General features: G+C 43.5%; 1 pseudogene; it reads left to right on the top strand.

Annotated features, from left to right (window-relative positions):
- Window positions 1-18,413: 18,413 nt before the first annotated feature.
- LOC102815822 lies at window positions 18,414-19,196 on the top strand (annotated as a pseudogene).
- The last annotated feature ends 286 nt before the right edge of the window (window positions 19,197-19,482 follow it).

The raw sequence follows: 19,482 nt of genomic DNA, 5'->3' as shown, positions 1-19,482 counted from the left end.
TGCTTTAAACAGCTCATACTTCCATATTACTGTTTGCCTTAGAACAAATACAAATGAAATATCAAAGAAAATGAGAAAACAAACATCTCCGCAAATTACTGGCTTTTATTTTGATAGATCTCTCATTGCTACCATATTATAATTAAAATTTTTCTTTCTATCCTTTGTTCTTAAAAATTCTTCAATGATTTCATCACAATTAAGCTGCTGAACAACATCTACTTCTGTAAATAATAAGGAACATGAATTAAGTCTTTCTTGAATCACTGTTTTACACTGAAGGTTTGGGGGCCTCTTTAGGGATGAAAAGGAGCATCCTTTTGTGGAGTTTGTGACCATTAAAGTCAGGAATATACGTAAAGCAATTTCCACATTGGGAAATACACATTGTATTCTATCTTCTATTATGGAATCATACATACCTACATGGGTAAAATTTGTCTTTCCAGAGTTTGTAAACTTAGTCCTCATGTAAGAATGAAACTGTCGCACTTCCCCAGAAAGGTTTATATTTAAATCATCAGGATAAGCCTGCACTAAATTCTTGGACGCCTTCATGCATTCTTCATCAGGTATATCCACGTTGTTTAAGAAGGAAAATCTATCAGAAATAATTTCATACATTTCTGCCCTTCTTTTCATGCAATATTCAAGTGTGTCAATGATGGCGTAGTATGTGGTGATGCGAAATTGATCTCTGGCACTCAATACTTCTGGAGCGCTCTCGTCATTTACTTGTTTCTTTCTAACGCTCCTAGGACGGCGAACTGTTTGATAATCAGTATTTGGCAGTATTTGCTTTGCTGAGTTTTCAAAGTGTTCAAAATCTTCTCTTAAATTGTGTAAATATCCTGCTAACGACTGGTAGAGATCTGTGCACGTCTTTAGGTTTACTTCTGAATCTTGCAGAGCTTGACTCGGCCAATGAAAATGCTGCAATATATTATTCCACATAACCAACATAAACATAAACTCTAGTGTTTGCAATTTGTTGGCAATGTTTTCTGCTTCTCTTCTGGTATCTCCTTTTTGTGTCTGGTCCTCTGCTATATTTTCTAAAGCGTCTAGAATCTGAGCGTACGATTCTAGGACTGCACTCGTGACTACCGCATGCACGTCCCAATGCATATTAGAAAGACATTTCAATACTCGATCACTGCCTAGATACGTTTTAAGAACTGCCCGTCGGTGAGGAGATGCGGCAAAAAACGTGGAGAGCAACTGAACAGTAGAAAAAAAATCCACCGCCTCTGGACAACAATCCACTGCATTCCGTGCTATAAGATTAAGGGAATGTGCTGCACATGGTAGGAAAATGGCATATTCATTATGCTCTAAAATTTTTTGTTGCATGCCTTTATAATGCCCAGACACACTGGCAGCATCGTCATAGGTCTGGCCTCTACACTTAGAAAAATCAATTTTGCAAACCTCACATAGATACCGGAGTACTTCATTCGCAGTTTCTTCACCAGTATGACTTTTTACACTAGCAAATGTGATAAATCGCTCGACAGGTTTTCCATCTGCTGGAGACACGTATCTTAACACTATACTTAGCTGATCTGTACCAGAAAGATCAGGAGTGGAATCTATAAACAAACTGAAATATCGAGCTATACTTATTTCACTGAAAATAGTTGACCGAACTTTATCACTCATTAAGTTTATTATTTCTTCACACATTGCTTTAGAGATATATGATGGCTTACCCTTTCCTGTGTTACCAGAATTTGAAATGTGACCTGCTAAAAATGGATCAAACTGAGCAACAAGTTCAAGTAAACCCAAAACATTTCCATTATGGGGAGACCCAAACACTTCATTTTTTCCTTGAAAAGATAGTCCGAGTTCAGCGATTGTAATAATGACAGCAAGAACACGTTGCAAAACAGCTTTCCAATACTGATGTTCTTCATTCATTTGCATTCCAAGTTTCTGATTTAAACCAAAACCCTGTCTCCGGTGTAAATATGATAACATACAATCTTTGTGAATTGAACTGTTCTCATGTTTATCAATCATATTTGAGTTGCGCCAATCGCTAAATCCATCTGCAGCAAACTGAGAACTTGATGTCTTAGGACTGAATAGTTTGCAAACAAAGCAATATACAGAGCCAACTGATGGTGAATACAGCAGCCACTCCCTCTTATATTTTTCTCCATTGGCTTTACACCCTAGGAATATATTCTGGCTACAGAACCGTGTTTTTTTGCCATCCAAAAATTTCCGACATGAATTTTCAAATGGTCCATTGTGATGCTGACAATCACTTGGCCCTCTTACAATCCAATAATTTATGTCATTAGAAGAAAAATTATTCCACAAAGCAGGATCTGTATTTCTGTTATTTAAGGAGTCTGCAGATGTGGCAATTTCAGATTCTGTAATAGTTTCACTTTCCATAACATTTTTCATGACATTACTACAGCAAGGAATGGATGAAGAATACTGAAAAAACTCTGTAATATGTATACTACTATTATTCTTAATTTCAGCATTAGTACAATGAAATGTATCCATAAACCTGGAGCTTCCAATGACAGAAGTCCCTTCTGGTTCTTCACATTTTAAAAAGGCAGTAAATTTTGGAACTGTCTTTAGGGACTCACAAATCCTTTTCTTTTTATCCTCTGTGAGCTTTCGTTTTTGTGCTCCACTGAGTTGTTGTCGTTTCATTTTACCTGGACACAAAATTTTGTAACGTTTAAAATGTAGTTCTGCTGTAGCATATAAATTTGAATAATTTAAAGTAAATAAAATAAGTAAAATTTATAAAATTTAATTTACATTGAAATTTGGACATTAACACAAAAATTTTAAGTTGAAATAATTAAGTACAAAAACCTATTTGGAACATGTAAATTTGTTCTTCAGGTTAGATAGTCAAAAGAAACAATTATTTTTGAGGCCAATGGAAATAATTTCCTTAGTTTTACAGTGTTTGCTGATGGGCTCTTAGCAGATCTCCACAAGTGTTTTCCTTCTCGCAATGCTTGAAAATTTCTATGCTTCAATGCTACGTCTTCACAGTTCATTAGACTGCTGCTGATACCTGAAGGTGGCAAGAGCAATCACAAAGAGCATGATACAAGAACAGCAGCATGTTCAATACGAATACACGTTTAGCTTGCTTTGCTCAGAACAGGTTCAGATCCATCACACATCTGGCAGTTAAGAGTGCTGCTGGCATGTTCTTATGTGGTCGCCGAGAGGGAGAAGAACGTGAGGTAATACCTGAAGAGTATGTAATGAAAAGGAAAATGTAATTGTTACTGCATGTAAAATTCATAGAATGACCATCAGTGATATCTATCTAATGCACCACCATCCCCTCCCACTTCACTGCTCACTTTTTCTTGGATCCCATCTGCTTATTGTCTATAGATCTTAGCTCTGTCTAACAGGTGTCCATGTGTTCTTGATGCTCTTCCTTAATGGATAATCCGTTCTATCACTGAAACGTAGGTCTGCATCCCCACCCAACTTCCCAAAGCCTCCAATGCTGCCCGTGGAGACAAGCCTTCACTTCAGAGTCAGTGTCTAGGCACAGCTCTCTCCTCTTTGCTCTGCCATTTGCAAAGTGACTTCAAAAGAAACAGGGGTGTCTGCCTCTTATCAGGACCCTGCCCAACTGATGCCCTCTGTACGCCTGTGTCAGTAATGTTTACTGTTAAAATCTGTTTCAGACTCTGCAGGATACACTAAATATGAACAACACAAATTCCCTAGAAAGACGCTCAGAATCAGCCCTTCACCAAACCAATAGCCTACCAACCAACCAAACTGGTTGCCACAGTTCTAACTCTATAGGACTTTTAAGGAAATGTTTACACAGCCATACTGCCAGGTTTCTCCTGCAGAGCAACTGGTGGGTTTCAACTACCAGTCTTCCTGGTGTGCAGCCAAGCATTTAATCACAGTGCTCTCAGGACACCTTGGGAGACATTTTCAGAGACGTTTTATCCAAGGAAAAGATAAAAATACTCCCTAAGATGAAAAAACTGTCCTAATCACACATACCCACTTATAATGTAGCTCTTGGAAACAGTCTCTAGAAAAATTGTGTCATAAACAATGGTTATTGTAGAAATTAAGCATAATTGTAATAACTACATCACATAATAGAAATGAGTACATTGTTTTCAGTCTACAAAATCTGCATGTGATGTTGGGTGAAGTATTCTATTTAATTCCCACTTCTGAATTTTAAAATTGAATTCTATTCCCTGCAACCTGTTGTTGGGTGCCACCAAGTTGATTTCCAACCCATAGTGAGCCATTTCGGAGTAGGACGGCCCCAAAGGGTTTCCCAAGCTATAATCTTCAGGTCTTTCTCCTGAGGAGCTGCTAGGTGGGAACGAAGCCCACGTTTCAAAGAGCAGGCAAGCATTTAACCATGTGCTCTACCAGGGCTCCTATCTGAAACCTCTTACCAACAAATGCCTTAAAATTTTTCTTAAATAGCATATGTATGTAAGATATTAAATAAGATGTTGTTGTTGTTAAGTGCCCTCGAGTCGGTTCCGACCCATAGCGACCCTGTACAGGGGTTTCCGAGGAGCAGCTGGTAAGCTTGACCCACCGACCTTGCAGTTCAAATGGCTTTGCAGTCTGACGCATTAACACCAGATATTCCTTATCTTATATAAATACTTACTTTTGCAAGGCAAGGCATGTCATTAATCATCCCCTTCCCGTTCCTACCCTATTGCAAAGAGCACACTGGCCCCTTTTGCAAATAAGAAACTGAGGCTCAGGAGAACAATCACTAGTCCAACATCTCCAAGCCCATAAACAAGACCTGGGATGTGGACGCAGGCCCATGTGGCTGGGTTTCTAGTTATAAAGAAGATGGTTTACATGTGTCAGTCCTGAGTATGAGTGTTATTGACATAAATTAGATCCCAGAGATATCTGATATGAACTTGTGCAGGCTTGGGTGGGAGGCAGGGCATGGGGGGAAGTAAGGCTTCTTACCAAAATGGGAGTGGCTGGATGGCCCCTCAACTTCAAGGTGGACCTGTAACACAGGAAGGACTTGGTAAGGAGTAAGAAATGGCCCAGATCACTCAAAACTTCCCTAGAGCCAGGGCCCCTCAGATCCCCAGGTGTCAAAGGTCCTGGGGGGCACTGTGTCCTCAGAGGTCATCAGAGCCCAGTGCTGAACATCATGGGGGCCCTGGACCTCTGCAGACAGGCCCCAAAGCCTCTCACATTTAGGGAAAGAGGGCCATACTCAGAGTTGTGTCAAGGACATGAGTGACCACATCTTTCCCTATGGGAATACCAAGATGTCTCTGTGCACCACATCCCTCTGTCCCCACCAGAGCCCAGAGGGACAGTACTGAGGAGAGCAGTTGATGATAGCTCTAATGGAATAGCATACCAGTTTTGAAATGCTGGACATTGGGACAAAAGCAGCCTTGAATTTCTGAGTTTCCTGCCTATGCAGTGCTGTAATCATTTTTTAATCATCTTCAGCTAAATTTGACTTGCATGTGATAATGAGGCTGTTTGATAATTTCTACATTGTTATATCACCGTTCTTTGAAATGGGCAGCTGTCTTCCAAACTGCTTTGCATTGACATGACGACTTCTAACCTCACTTCAGTTTTCAGAGATATCTCAATTGGCATTCGATCAATTTCCAGAACTGCTTTTTGACAATACCTTCAGTGTAGCTTGATCTTTTTCCTTCAATACAAACAGTTATTTTTTTTAATTTTTATTGTGAAGTGAGTAAACGTTTACAGGGCAGATCATCAGTTTACATTCAACAAATCATATACTTTGTTTCATTACAATAATTCTAATCCCCTCCATGTACTATCAGTTATAATAATTTAAATCACCAAAAGGCATATTCTGCAAGTCTGCCTCCTGGCTGCCAGCTCTCAGTTCCTCTAATTTCATCAATTTAGAGTCCTCAGCTGCTCCTTTTCTCCATGACCCCATCTCTGCCTCCATCTCTGGTATCGCTGCTTCTCTGGATAGGGTCCTGCATTCCACTTGTGCTCTTCTCCCTTGATGGTCCTAGGGTCCTGTTTCTGGACTGTAAGATTAACTACTCCCTGGTTTTTTTTTCCATTTTTTATTGTGAATTGAGTGATAGTTTACATGGGAGAACATCAGCTTTACATTCATCCTATCGTATTTCATTTCATTGCAATGATTACAATCCCCTCCATGCATCATCAAACAACCAAAGGGTATACCCTGCAAGCCTGCTTCCACGTCCGCTACCACACAGCCCCTCTCCCTCCCTGAGTCATGTCCCCAGCTGCTCCATCTCTCCACGGCATTGTCTCTGCCTCCATTTCTGGCATCACTGCTTCTCTGGATAGAGTCCCACACTCTGCTCTTCTCCCTTGATGGTCCCAGGGTCCTCCACTCCTAGACTGTAAAATCAACCCCTCCCCAACTTTTTTTTTTTTTTCCTCTTAAATGATTGGAAGTTGTCAAAAATGAAATAGAACACATAAACATTGATATCCTAGCCATTCGTGAGCTGAAATGGACTAGTACTGGTTATTTTGAATCTGACAATCACATGATAGAAATGACAAATTGATGAGGAAGAGTGTTGTATTCATCATCAAAAAGAACATTTTGAGTAACTTGAAGCATAATGCTGTGATAGGATTGCATATATATATATACATACACACGCAATTTCCCAGTGGTATTTTAAGTGCCTTCAAACCTGAGGGGCTCATCTTCTGGCACTGTACCTGACAATATTCTGGTGCTGACAGTGTCCCACTGCTATTCCTAAGGTTAAACATTTAGAAGTTAATGTGGCTCTCCTTCTTCCTAGTCTCTTAGTCTAGAAGCTCAGCTGAAACCTGGCCATCATGTGTGACCTTGCTGGTATTTAATATACCAGTGGCATAGTTTCCAGCCTCACAACACACAAGCCACCACAACATGACACACTAACAGAATAATGGTTGTTGTTGTTGTTGTTAAGTGCCGTGGAGTCGGTTCTGAACCATAGCGACCCTGTACAAGGTTTCCGAGGCTATAAATCTTTGTTGTTGTGTGCCATGGAGTCGGTTCCGACTCATAGTGACCCTTACAGTGTTTCCAAGGCTGTAAATCTTTACGAGAGTAGAAAGCCTCATCTTTCTCCTGTGGAACAGCTGGTCGTTTCGATTCGTAACCACTACACTACCAGAGCTCCATCTTTACATGTGTGCTGAAACAACTTTGTTTGAAGTTGTTGCTTTATAAGCTACCAGCTTTCTACTTAAAAACAAACAAACAAGAGTCTGGGGTAGAACTAGCTGAGACCAGGTCTGACTTGCCTAAATGCTCTGTAACTACCAAGTTATCCTCAACCATAAATCTTTCTGGAAGCAAAAAAACCCCATCTTTCTCCCGTGGAACAGCTGGTAGTTTCAAATTGCTAACCTTGAGGTTATCAGCCTGGCTCATAACCGCTATGCTACCAGAGCTCCTTAGTTACAGCTCTAAAAGACCCTGATAAAAGACCTCTGGCACATGGTTCAGGGAGCTTTCTTGATGACATGAGGCCTTGTGTGTTCCTTTGCTTGGTCAATCAAGTTAAGATCTTTTTCTTTTGTATGTTTCCAGTCTGCATATAACTGTGGCAAGGGGGACCTTTGACAAGTTCATTCTCTTGCTCTGAATCCTGCATCTGAATTACTTCTGTCTGACCTACCGTTCTTGGGGCTAGAGCCAGCAGCCTATCAGCAGATCGGATTCGTAATCGTGCACAGCCTGTTTATCTGGCTGATTTGGATCCATCTGTCCCTGCAACCACACTACGTGAGGCGAACACTGTAGACTAATGTTTGAACCATGGACTTTCCAGCTTCCACAACTGTGTAGCCCTCTCTTCAATTCTGTGAGATGTTACAGTGAATAACAGAATCCTAAGAAGGGAAAATGCTGAGAATAGTAGTTGGCATCAGAGATGATGGAGTATACATTTTGGAAAAGCTGGACATTTGAGACACCTGTAACATGCACCTCATAAAGACCAGTCTTATGCTGATAGTTCTAAAAATTATTTATGCACAGCCAGATTTTAGCTGCGCTAATTCAACTCGCATTTTCTGTCTAAACCCAGGAGCTGCTCCCTGAACCCTGTACGGTGTCTGCCTCAGAACTGACTGAGCAGTAAAGAGAAGGTTCTGTTTTCATCCGGTGCACCCCGTCAATGCATTCGACTCTAAGAACACACATAGGTAGGCACCGACTGAGCGTCCACTCCACCACAAGCGGGTTTGTGCTTTCTCGAAGGAGAACCCTATGGGTCCGGGTGTGACGCTGGAGGATCCGGCATAATCACAGGTTCAAACCCACCAGCTGCTCCGCAGAAACCCTACACAGGCTGACCAGGAGACGTAGCCAACTCGATGGCACTGACAACAGCGAGACTCCTGCGAGCCCTGCTGGCTCCGGTCGTTAAGCGCTCACCAGTCCTCTGCCCTCACTATGGGATAGCTTCACCCTGCCCCGTGGGGTCACTAGCTCAGAAGTGACTGGAAAACACACAACAACGACACACCTACCCGACCCTCGAAACCCAGTAACTCACCTCGAGAGCCCACTCCCACCTCCGTCCCCAAGCAGACTCCGACAGCTCGCCTGCACCCACGCCCAGCTGCCAGGGACCGAAAAACAAGGACAACTCCTTGCGGAAGGGAAGCATTTGTAGCCGGCCGGAGGCTGCAAACGCTAAGAAACAGTCCTTGAAAACCCACGGACGGACAAGATGGCGGAGACGCGCGAGGTGACGGGCGCAGATGGCGCGGCCTGGCTCCGGCGCACAGGCGGGGACCCGCCTCGTCCCCACCCCACTCCCCTCCCTCGGAGGCCCCCGCCTCTGCACACGCCGTGCCTGCGCTCGGTGCCCGGACACCTTCCTCATCGCCCGACCCATCCACGGGCACCCTAGAGCCACTGCCCTAAACCCGACAACAACAGGAGTTTCAGCTCCAGACACTCACCGAATCCCCAATGTGTCAGGCGTCCGCACGGCCCCGCGCGCCCTTTTATAGCGCACGGCCATCGCAAGGCCCGCCCCCGGCCGCCGCGCCGCTCCGGACACCTCCTGAGGTGTCCTATGCGAACGCCGGTGTCAGGAGCCCTGTGTTGGTGTTGGCACAAAGGGATAACGCTTGTTCCCACTACAATCTTCCCCAACAAGCGAGGAGACGCTGTCTCTGAGGGCGGGGGAAAGGACCGCGGGAATATCGGGTCGTGTGTTTCGTCGGGCAGGTCTGCGGAGAACCCCAAGGGCGGAGGGTGAGGAAGGACCCCGAAGGCGACAGCATGAGGGGTCCGGACGGACTAAAGGGCTCAAATGAGAAGGAAGTTCCGGTGCTCTCACTGGGTTTGGTGTCATCCCTCCTCATGAACCTCCTTCTGTATCAGATGTACAGAATTCTTATTAGGCGCCCTGGAGCAGTTTCGACTCATTCGGACCCTATATACAAAACAGCGAAACTCTGCCATATCCTGCGCCATCTTCACAATTGTTATATTTTAGCCCATTGTTTTTTGCCACCATGCCAGTCCATCACATTGGGGGTCTTCCTCTTCTTTGTTTCCTCTTCACTCTACCAACAAATATGCGCTTCTCCAGGCACTGATTCTTCCTGACAACATCTTGCCATCCTCCCTTCCAAGGAGCATTCTGGCTGTACTTCATTGTAGAATCTTTGTTGTTGTTGTGAGGTGCCATCTAGTTGGTACCGACTCATAGCGACCCTGTGCACACCGGAACGAAATACTGCTGGGTCCTGGGCCAACCTCACTACTGTTGCCATACTTGAGCCCATTGATGCTGCCACTTTGCCAGTCCATCTCGCTGGGGGTCTTCCTTTTTTTCTCTGACCCTCCATCTTACTAAACATGATATCCTTTTCAAGTGACTGGTCCCTCCTGACAATATGTCCCAAGTATGAGAGACGATATGTCCCAAGTATAGGAGCACTCTAGCTGTAGTTCTTCCAACACAGATCTATTGGTTCCTTTGGCAGCCCATAGGACTTTGAATATTCTCCTCCAACACCATAGCTCAAATGCATCAATTCTTCTACAATCTCCCTTATTCATTTAGTAATGGGTTATTTTTCAGATATGGTGCTGTCTGTTAATGTGCTCGACTACAACGTCAATTTCAACTGCAAGGTCAGAGGTTCAAGTTCACCAGCTGCTCCTTGAAAACCCTATACAGGGTCTCAATGAGTTGGAACCGATTCGACAGCACTTAACAACAACAACATGAGACAGTTGTAAATTACTTAAATGAGCGGTAACCCAATGGAATGCGGAAATCATCCAACAGTATCATTCACATGCAAGTAAAGTTTTTGCTAAAGGTAATTAAAAAACAGCTGCAAACATACATTGACAGAGAATTGCCAGAGGCTCAAGCTGGATTCAAAAGAGGACATGGAAGGAGGGAGATCATTGCTGACATCAGCTGAATCTTAGTTGAAAGCAGAGAATACAAGGAAAATGTTTACCTGTGCTTTAGTGACTACACAAAGGCTTTCTATTGTGTGGCTCATGATAAGCTACAGACAATATTGTGAAGAATGAATATTCTGGAATACTTAATCGTGCTCATGAGGAACCTGTACATAACCAAGAGGCAGTTTTTCGAACAGAACAAGGGAACACTGAATGGTTTAAAATTAGGAAAGGTGTGTCCCAGGGTTGTATTCTTTCACCATACTTATTCAACCAGTATGCTGAGCAAATAATCTGAGTCTCTGGATTCTATGAAGAAAAATGGGACATCAGAATTGGAGGAAGACTTTAACAACATGCCATGTACAAATGATACAACCTTGCTTGCTGAAAGTGAAAAGGACTTAAAATACTTACTGATGAAGATCAAAGAGCACAGCCTTCAGTATGGGTTGCACCTCAATATAAAGAAAACAGAAATCCTCACCACTGGACCAATAAACAACACCCATATAAATGGAGAAAAGATTGAAGTTGTCAAAGACTTCATTTTGCTGGGGTCAACCATTAATAATCATGGAAGCAGCAGTCAAGAAATCAAACGACGTATTGCATTGGGCAATTCTGCTGCACAGACCTTTTTAAAGTGTTGAAGAGCAAAGATGTCAGCTTGAGGACTAAGGTGCACCTGACACAATCCATAGTATTTTGAATATCCCATATGCATGTGAAAGTTGAACAATGAGTAAGGAAGACCGTAGAAGAATTGATGCCTTTGAATTACAGTGTTGGAGGAGAGCATTTAAAGTGCCATGGACTGCCAAAAGAGTAAAACAATCTGTGTTGGAAAAAGTACAGCCAGAACATTCCTTGGAAGCCAGGATGGCCAGACTTCACCCTCATACTTTAGACATATTGTCAGAAGAGACCAGTCCCTGGAGAAGGATATCATGTTTGTAAAATGGAGGGCCAGAGAAAAAGAAGAAGACCCCAAGGAGATTGGTTAGGACAGTGGCAGTAGCAAGGTGCTCAACCTAGCAACGATTGTGAGGCTGTTGCAGGACTGGGGAGTGTTTTGTTCTATTGTGCATAGGGTTGCTATGAATTGGTACTGACATGATGGCACCTGACAACTACACTTGTTGTTGTTGTTGTCAGGTGCCATCGAGTCGGAACTGACTCATAACGACCCCATGCACAACAGAACGAAACAATGTCCGATCCTGGGCCAACCTCACTACCGCTGCCACACTTGACGCCATCAATGATGCCACCTGGCTAATCCATCTCGTTGGGGGTCTTCCTCTCTTTCTCTGACCCTCCATCTTACCCAGCATGACATCCTTCTCTAGCGAGTGTTCCCTCCTGACAATATGTCCAAAGTATGACAGACGAAGTTTGGCCATCTTGGCCTCCAAGGAGCACTCTGGCTGCACTTCTTCCAAAACAGATCTATGGGTTCTTTTGGCAGCCCATGGCACTTTTAGTATTCTCCTCCAACACCACAATTCAAAGGCATCGATTCTTCTATGATCTTCCTTGTTCGCTGTCCAGCTTTCGCATCCATATGAGGCTATTGAAAACACCATGGCCTGGGTCAGGTGCACCTTAGTCCTCAAGCTGACATCTTTGCTCTTCAATACTTTAAAAAGTTCCTGTGCAGCAGATTTGCCGAATGCAATACGTCCTCTGATCTCTTAACTGCTGCTTCCGTGAACGTTGATAGTTGATCCAAGAAGAATCGGGCTGTGAACCACAATGTCAGCAGTTCGAAACTGCCAGCGGTTCCGCGGGAGAAGATGAGTCCTTCTGCTCCCGTGAAGATTTACAGCCTCGGAAACCCTGTGCAGGGTCGGAACCGACTCCACGGTACTTAACAACAACAACAACAATGGGGTCAAAAGGTACCTAAGTATATGATTGCGAATGGAAAACTAGGGGACAGAAATCAGGTATTGGCAGTTTTTTTAATTTGTGTGAATTTTTAATATAAATGTGGGGGCATAAAGCATTAATGCAAGTCAAAATGTTTCAGTGAACAAGTTTCAGCAGTTCAACTTTATAACAATTATAAATAAACCTGTTAAAATTTTCTGGGGGAAAAAAAAAAAAAGGTGTCTGTCCATGCCAATTAAGAAGCTGCACCCTAGCCTAGACCTCAGGCCTTCTGCAGGTGCTTCTGGGTCTGAGGCCTGTAGAGAGACGCAGTCACACGCGGGGAGCCACGAAGCGGCGGGCACATCTCGCACGCAGGCGCACGGGCAGTCCGCTGGCTTCCCTACTGGCGTCGCCCCCTTGCGGTCCTTCCTCACCCTCCGCCCTTGGGGTTCTCCGCAGACCTGCCTGACGAAACACACGACCCGATATTCCCGCGGTCCTTTCCCCCGCCCTCAGAGACAGCGTCTCCTCGCTTGTTGGGGAAGATTGTAGTGGGAACAAGCGTTATCCCTTTGTGCCAACACCAACACAGGGCTCCTGACACCGGCGTTCGCATAGGACACCTCAGGAGGTGTCCGGAGCGGCGCGGCGGCCGGGGGCGGGCCTTGCGATGGCCGTGCGCTATAAAAGGGCGCGCGGGGCCGTGCGGACGCCTGACACATTGGGGATTCGGTGAGTGTCTGGAGCTGAAACTCCTGTTGTTGTCGGGTTTAGGGCAGTGGCTCTAGGGTGCCCGTGGATGGGTCGGGCGATGAGGAAGGTGTCCGGGCACCGAGCGCAGGCACGGCGTGTGCAGAGGCGGGGGCCTCCGAGGGAGGGGAGTGGGGTGGGGACGAGGCGGGTCCCCGCCTGTGCGCCGGAGCCAGGCCGCGCCATCTGCGCCCGTCACCTCGCGCGTCTCCGCCATCTTGTCCGTCCGTGGGTTTTCAAGGACTGTTTCTTAGCGTTTGCAGCCTCCGGCCGGCTACAAATGCTTCCCTTCCGCAAGGGGTTGTCCTTGTTTTTCGGTCCCTGGCAGCTGGGCGTGGGTGCAGGCGAGCTGTCGGAGTCTGCTTGGGGACGGAGGTGGGAGTGGGCTCTCGAGGTGAGTTACTGGGTTTCGAGGGTCGGGTAGGTGTGTCGTTGTTGTGTGTTCTCCAGTCACTTCTGAGCTAGTGACCCCACGGGGCAGGGTGAAGCTATCCCATAGTGAGGGCAGAGGACTGGTGAGTTCGACCCTCGGCCCTTTCTGTTAGCAGGTGAGCGCTTAACGACCGGAGCCAGCAGGGCTCGCAGGAGTCTCGCTGTTGTCAGTGCCATCGAGTTGGCTACGTCTCCTGGTCAGCCTGTGTAGGGTTTCTGCGGAGCAGCTGGTGGGTTTGAACCTGTGATTATGCCGGATCCTCCAGCGTCACACCCGGACGCATAGGGTTCTCCTTCGAGAAAGTACAAACCCGCTTGTGGTGGAGTGGACGCTCAGTCGGTGCCTACCTATGTGTGCTCTTAGAGTCGAATGCATTGACGGGGTGCACCGGATGAAAACAGAACCTCTTTACCGTGACGTGAAGGTCATCTTATTAAATGCTGTTAGACTGCTACTGAAGTGAATGAGTGGCTTATAGCTGTGCTTTGAACTATAACTTTTAAAATGCATAGCGCACTGTACAGGGTTTCCCAGGAGTGGCTAGTGGGTTTGAACTACCATGCTTGTTCTGTTAGCCACCCAATGCTGGACCTAAATCATCACGGCACTGGGTGAGTCAAACCACCAACCTTTTGGTTAGCAACTCAGCTGTTAACCATCGCATCCAGAGGGCTCTTTAAAGATAGTGTGTAAGCATCTTGAAGTTCTTAATCAATGAAGTTGTTGTTGTTAGGTGCCATTGATTCAGTACCAACGCATAGCGACCCTGTGCACAGCAAAACGAAACACTGCCCGATCCTGGGCCAACCTCACTACTGTTGCCATGCTTGAGCCCATTGATGCTGCCACTTGGCCAATCCATCTCGCTGGGGGTCTTCCTCTTTTTCTCTGACCCTCCATCTTACCAAACATGATATCCTTCTCCAGTGACTGGTCCCTCATGACAATATGTCCAAAGTATGAGAGTCGAAGTTTGGCCATCCTGGCCTTTAAGGAGCACTCTGGCTGCACTTCTTCCAAAACAGATCCATTGGTTCTTTTGGCAGTCCATGGCACTTTCAGTATTCTCCTCCAACACCATAACTCAAATGCATTAATTCTTCCTTATTCACTGTCCAGCTTTCGCATGCATATGAGGTTATTGAAAATACCATGGCTTGGGTCAGGTGCACCTTAGTCCTCAAGCTGATATCTTTGATCTTCAACACTTTGAAAAGGTCTTGTGCAGCAGATTTGCCTAATGCAATATGTCATTTGATTTCTTGACCACTGCTTCCATGAGTGTTGATAGTTGATCCAAGAAGAATGAAGTCTTTGACAACTTCAATCTTTTCACCGTTGATAAGAATGTTGTATAAATTTATAGGTCCAGTGGTGAGGACTTTGTTTTCTTTACATTGAAGTTTACAACTGCTACTGAAGTCTGTGGTCTTTGATTTTCATCAGTATGTAAAGTCCTTCCATTTCAGGAAGTAATGTGTCATTTGCATATTGCAGGTTAATGAGTCTTCCTCCAATTCTCATGCCACATTCTTCTTCCAGTGTCTCAGATTATTTGCTCATTGTACAGATTAAATTGTTGTTAATAAGTTCTGTTGAGTTGTTTCTGACTCATAGCAACCCTGTATATGGTTTCCAAGTAGTGGCTGGTAAGTTTGAACATCTGTCCTTGAACAAGTATGGTGAAAGAATACAACACAACTTTACTAATTTTAAATTATTCAGTGTCCCCTTGTTCAGTTTGAATGACAGCTTCTTGGTCTATGTACAGGTTCCTCATGAGCACAGTTAAGTGTTTCAGAATACATATTCTCCGCAGTGTTGTCCATAGCTTGTCATGATCCACACAATCGAAAGTCTTCGCATAGTCAGGTAAACATCTTTATGGTATTCTCTGCTTTCAGCCAAGATCCATCTCATGTCAACAATGATACCCTCATTCCACATCCTAATCTGAATTTGGCTTGAACCACTGAAAGTTCCCTGTCGAGGTACAGTTACAGCCATTTTAAAATTATATCCATAATTTTATTTGTATGTGATATTTATCATATTGTCCAATGATATTCTGTATTCTGTTGGGTCACCTCCTCGTAATGAACACAAATTAGGGATTGCTTCCAATTAGTTAACCAGGTAGGGATGTTTGTGATTTCTTGGCCGAGATGAGCAAGTGCCTCCTGTGCTTTATCGGTTTGCTGAAAGCTTTCAATTTGTATTCCATCAATTCCTGGAACCTTGTTTTTTATCAGTGCCATGAACATCTTCAGTAACACTGGTTCTTGATCATATGCTATCTCCTGAAATGGTTGAATGTCATGCATCTCTCTTTGATCTTGGGGCTATATTCCTTACATTTTCTTTTGATGCTTTCTGCATCATTCCTTATTTTGCCATTGAATTATATTGCAAGTCAAGGCTTGGTTTTTTTCTTCAGTTCTTCCAGCTTGAGAAATGCTGATCATATTCTTCCCTTTAGATTTTCTAACTCCAGGTCTATTGCAAATTTCATTATAGTCTCGAGCGTCTCTTTGAAATTTCCTGTTTAGCTGTTTGAACTTCTCATTTCCTCCATTTGCTTTAGCATCTCTAAGGCACTCAAAATATAACTGCCTCAAAGTAGAGTTGATGTACTTCAAGACAAGATGGATCTTGAAATGTTCTTTTTGATGAATGTGACACCATTCCTCTTAAAGTTGTCATTCCCAGCATAGGAAACTATATAATGGTCAAATTCAGAATGGCCAACACTAGTCCAGGTCAGCTCACTAAGGGTGTGTCACTATAGGACAGCTCAAACTGCAAAGTTGGTGGTTCAAACTCACCAGCTGCTCCTGAGAAACCCTATACAAGGTCACTATGAATTGGAACTAGCTGAGTGGCACATAGCAACAACAAGAATGCCTAAGGTATCAGTCCTTACACTTCCCATTTCATTTTGACTAATTCCAGTTTTCCTATACTTATACTTCATAAATTCCGTATTCCAGTTATTAATGGATGTTTACATCTGTTTTTCCTCATTTTGAGTTGTGCTCCATCAGTGAATGAAAGTCCTGATAGCTTTGCTCCATTCACGTCATCACAATCAACTCTACTTTGAGGCAGTTGTATTTTGAGTACCTTCTAACATGAGGGACTTATCTTGCTGACATTATTCTGTAACTATTCATCATGTTTCAATCTGGTGCTGACCATGTTCCACTGCTATTCATGAGGTTTTCAGTGACTAAGCATTCAGAATTAGTGTACCTCTCCTCCTTCCTAATCTTAATTTGTTTTAAATCGGGAAGCTCAGCTAAAACCTGTCCACCATTGTTGTACCCTGCTAGTATTTAAAGTACCATTGTCATAGCTGCCAGCTTCATAGTAACATGTAAGCCACTACAGTGTGACAAACTGACAGAAGATAAAGGATCAAAAACAATTTATTGATGTTCAGTTATTTCAAGAGACAGCATATGATTTGGAACCACTGATACTGAAGAAAGAAGTTTAAGTTGGCACTGAAGGAAGGCATTAGCTCTAGAAATAAATGGCATGCTAATTGATGTGTTTCAATAAGCAGTTTGGAGTCCTGGTGTGGCGCTATTGGTTAATGCATCAAACTGCAAAGCCATTTGAACTGCAAGGTCAGAGGTTCAAGCTCACCAGATGCTCATCAGAAACCCTATACAGGGTGGTTCTGGGTCGGAATTGACTCAACAGCACTTCACGACAACAACAGCAATAAGCAGATTCAAGGCTGGAAGCACACACTCATCTATGCCAAGACATTTGGAAGACAGCTACCTGGCTAACTGGAAAAGAGCCATATTTGTTCACATTACAAAGAAAGGTGATTCAACAGAACGTGGGAATTATTGAACGATACCGTTAATATCACTTGCAGATAAAATTGCGCTGAAGATAATTTTTTAAAGGGCTACAATAGTACACAGGAAATTGCCAGAAATTTAAGATGGATTCAGAAGAGGATTTGGAATGCAGAACATCACAGCTGATGTCTGATGGATCTTGGTTGAAAGAGAGTAAGGATGGCAATATGTTTTGTTGACTCTGAATCATAACAAATTATGGCTACCATTGAGAAGAATGGAAATTCTAGCTTTGTTTACAGGTTAGACATGAGCTCAGTTATCTTCATGTGGATCCTGTACATAAAACGAGAGGTCATCCTTTGAATAAGGGAATCATGTATCGTTTGAAATCAGAAATGATGTGTGTTAAGGATGTCTTCTGTACGTACTTACTCAACTTTTATACTAAGCCAATAAATCTTAGAAGTTGAAAATATGATAAACATGGTATCAGCATTGGAGAAAGACTCATTAACAACCACTGGTATGCAACCTTACTTACTGAAAGTGAAGAGGACTTGAAGCACAAACTGATGAAGATCAAAGATTATAACCTTCAGTATGGATTATACCTCAACATTGAACAGAAATCTTCATAACTGGACCAATAAGCCATATGATGATAAATGGAAAAAATATTGAGGTGGTCAAGGATTTCATTCTAGGTGATTCCACAATCAATGCCCAGCGAAACAACAATCAAGAAATCAGAAGACAAAATGCACTGGGAAAATCTGCTGCAAAACACCTCTGTAAAGTGTTCAGCAAAGACGTCACTTTGAGGACTAGGATATAATTAACCCAAGCTGTGGCATGTTCAGTCGCCTCGTGTGCATGTAGCTGGGCAGTGAATAAGGAAGACCTAAGAATAATTGATAAGGAGCTCTGGTAGTGTAGTGGTTACGAGTTGGGCTGCCTAACTCATGGACAGCAGTTCGAAATTAACAGCGGTTTTACGGGAGAAAGATGAGGCTTTCTGCTCCCGTAAAGATTTACAGCCTCAGGCTTTCCTTTCGTCCACTACCAAGCTGTGGCCATGTTTGTGCCCTATGCGGAACCGGCGCCTGAGCTCATGGGCTTCACTCTCCTGATGCCAGCGGTATCTGTTGGAAATATTGGCCAACTTGCAGTAGATCTAATTATCTCCACACTGAATCTGTTTAAGGTCGCTTACTTCTATACGGATTGTCTTATGCCAATGGTTGGAAACAATCCATATGCAACCACTGAAGAAAATTAAGCAGAACTCTCTAAATGCTGAGGTGTAGTTGTTACCTTCAAGGAAGCTAGTGGCTCTTTAGTTAAGATCCATATTTATCAAGTATAAATCCACGCCATTCTGTGAAAAGCTGCTTTCCTGGATTAAAAACAGTAACTGGGCCAGAGTTGTTGTGCTTTCAAGCAGTCATTCATATCACCGCAGTGATCTACAGCTTCGCGGTATCTACTTACACCTTCTATGCAACAAAGTGTTCAAAATAAAATAAAAAGTCTTAACTGGGAAGAAATGGAAAACAGCCAGTGCATTCCCGGAATCGAGGATTCTGAGTTTTGTGTCTGTATCCCTGGAGGTGGTATCACAAAAGCACGCTATAATATGGAACGTTGTTCTAGAGAAATTCCATGGGCAGTTCTGTTGAAATTTGTTTCCGAAGGAGATAATGTCCCAGATGTTTTGGATCTTGTTGAATATCTTAATGAATGGCTTCAGATCATCAAACCATGTATCGATAACCCCAAAGCTTCTGTTTTACCATGGACAATACCAAGTTCTTGGAAATTACTTTTTGCCAGTGGTCTTCCCCCTGCACTTTTCTGATCCAGTTTCCGTTTTATACCACATGTCTCAAGATAATTATCAGTAATACAATTATTCAATATTCTATACAAAAATGTTTATTATCTGAGGATGTTAGGAAAGAATTATTTACTTTCTATAGAAAACCTTAACGAGACAAGGATTAACAAAAGGTCTTTTTTGCTATACATTTCATATACAACAAGTATAGATTTTGTATAATGCTTAACCAGTTCTGTCTAAAAAAAAAGATTTACAGCCTCAGAAACCCTGTGTGGGGTCACTATGAGTCAGAACTGACTCCACA

Source organism: Chrysochloris asiatica, unplaced genomic scaffold, assembly GCF_000296735.1.
Source record: "Chrysochloris asiatica unplaced genomic scaffold, ChrAsi1.0 scaffold00424, whole genome shotgun sequence".
Taxonomy (NCBI): Eukaryota; Metazoa; Chordata; class Mammalia; order Afrosoricida; family Chrysochloridae; genus Chrysochloris; species Chrysochloris asiatica.
Note: the sequence above shows the minus strand (reverse complement) of the source record. Positions and strands in the feature narration are given on the sequence as shown.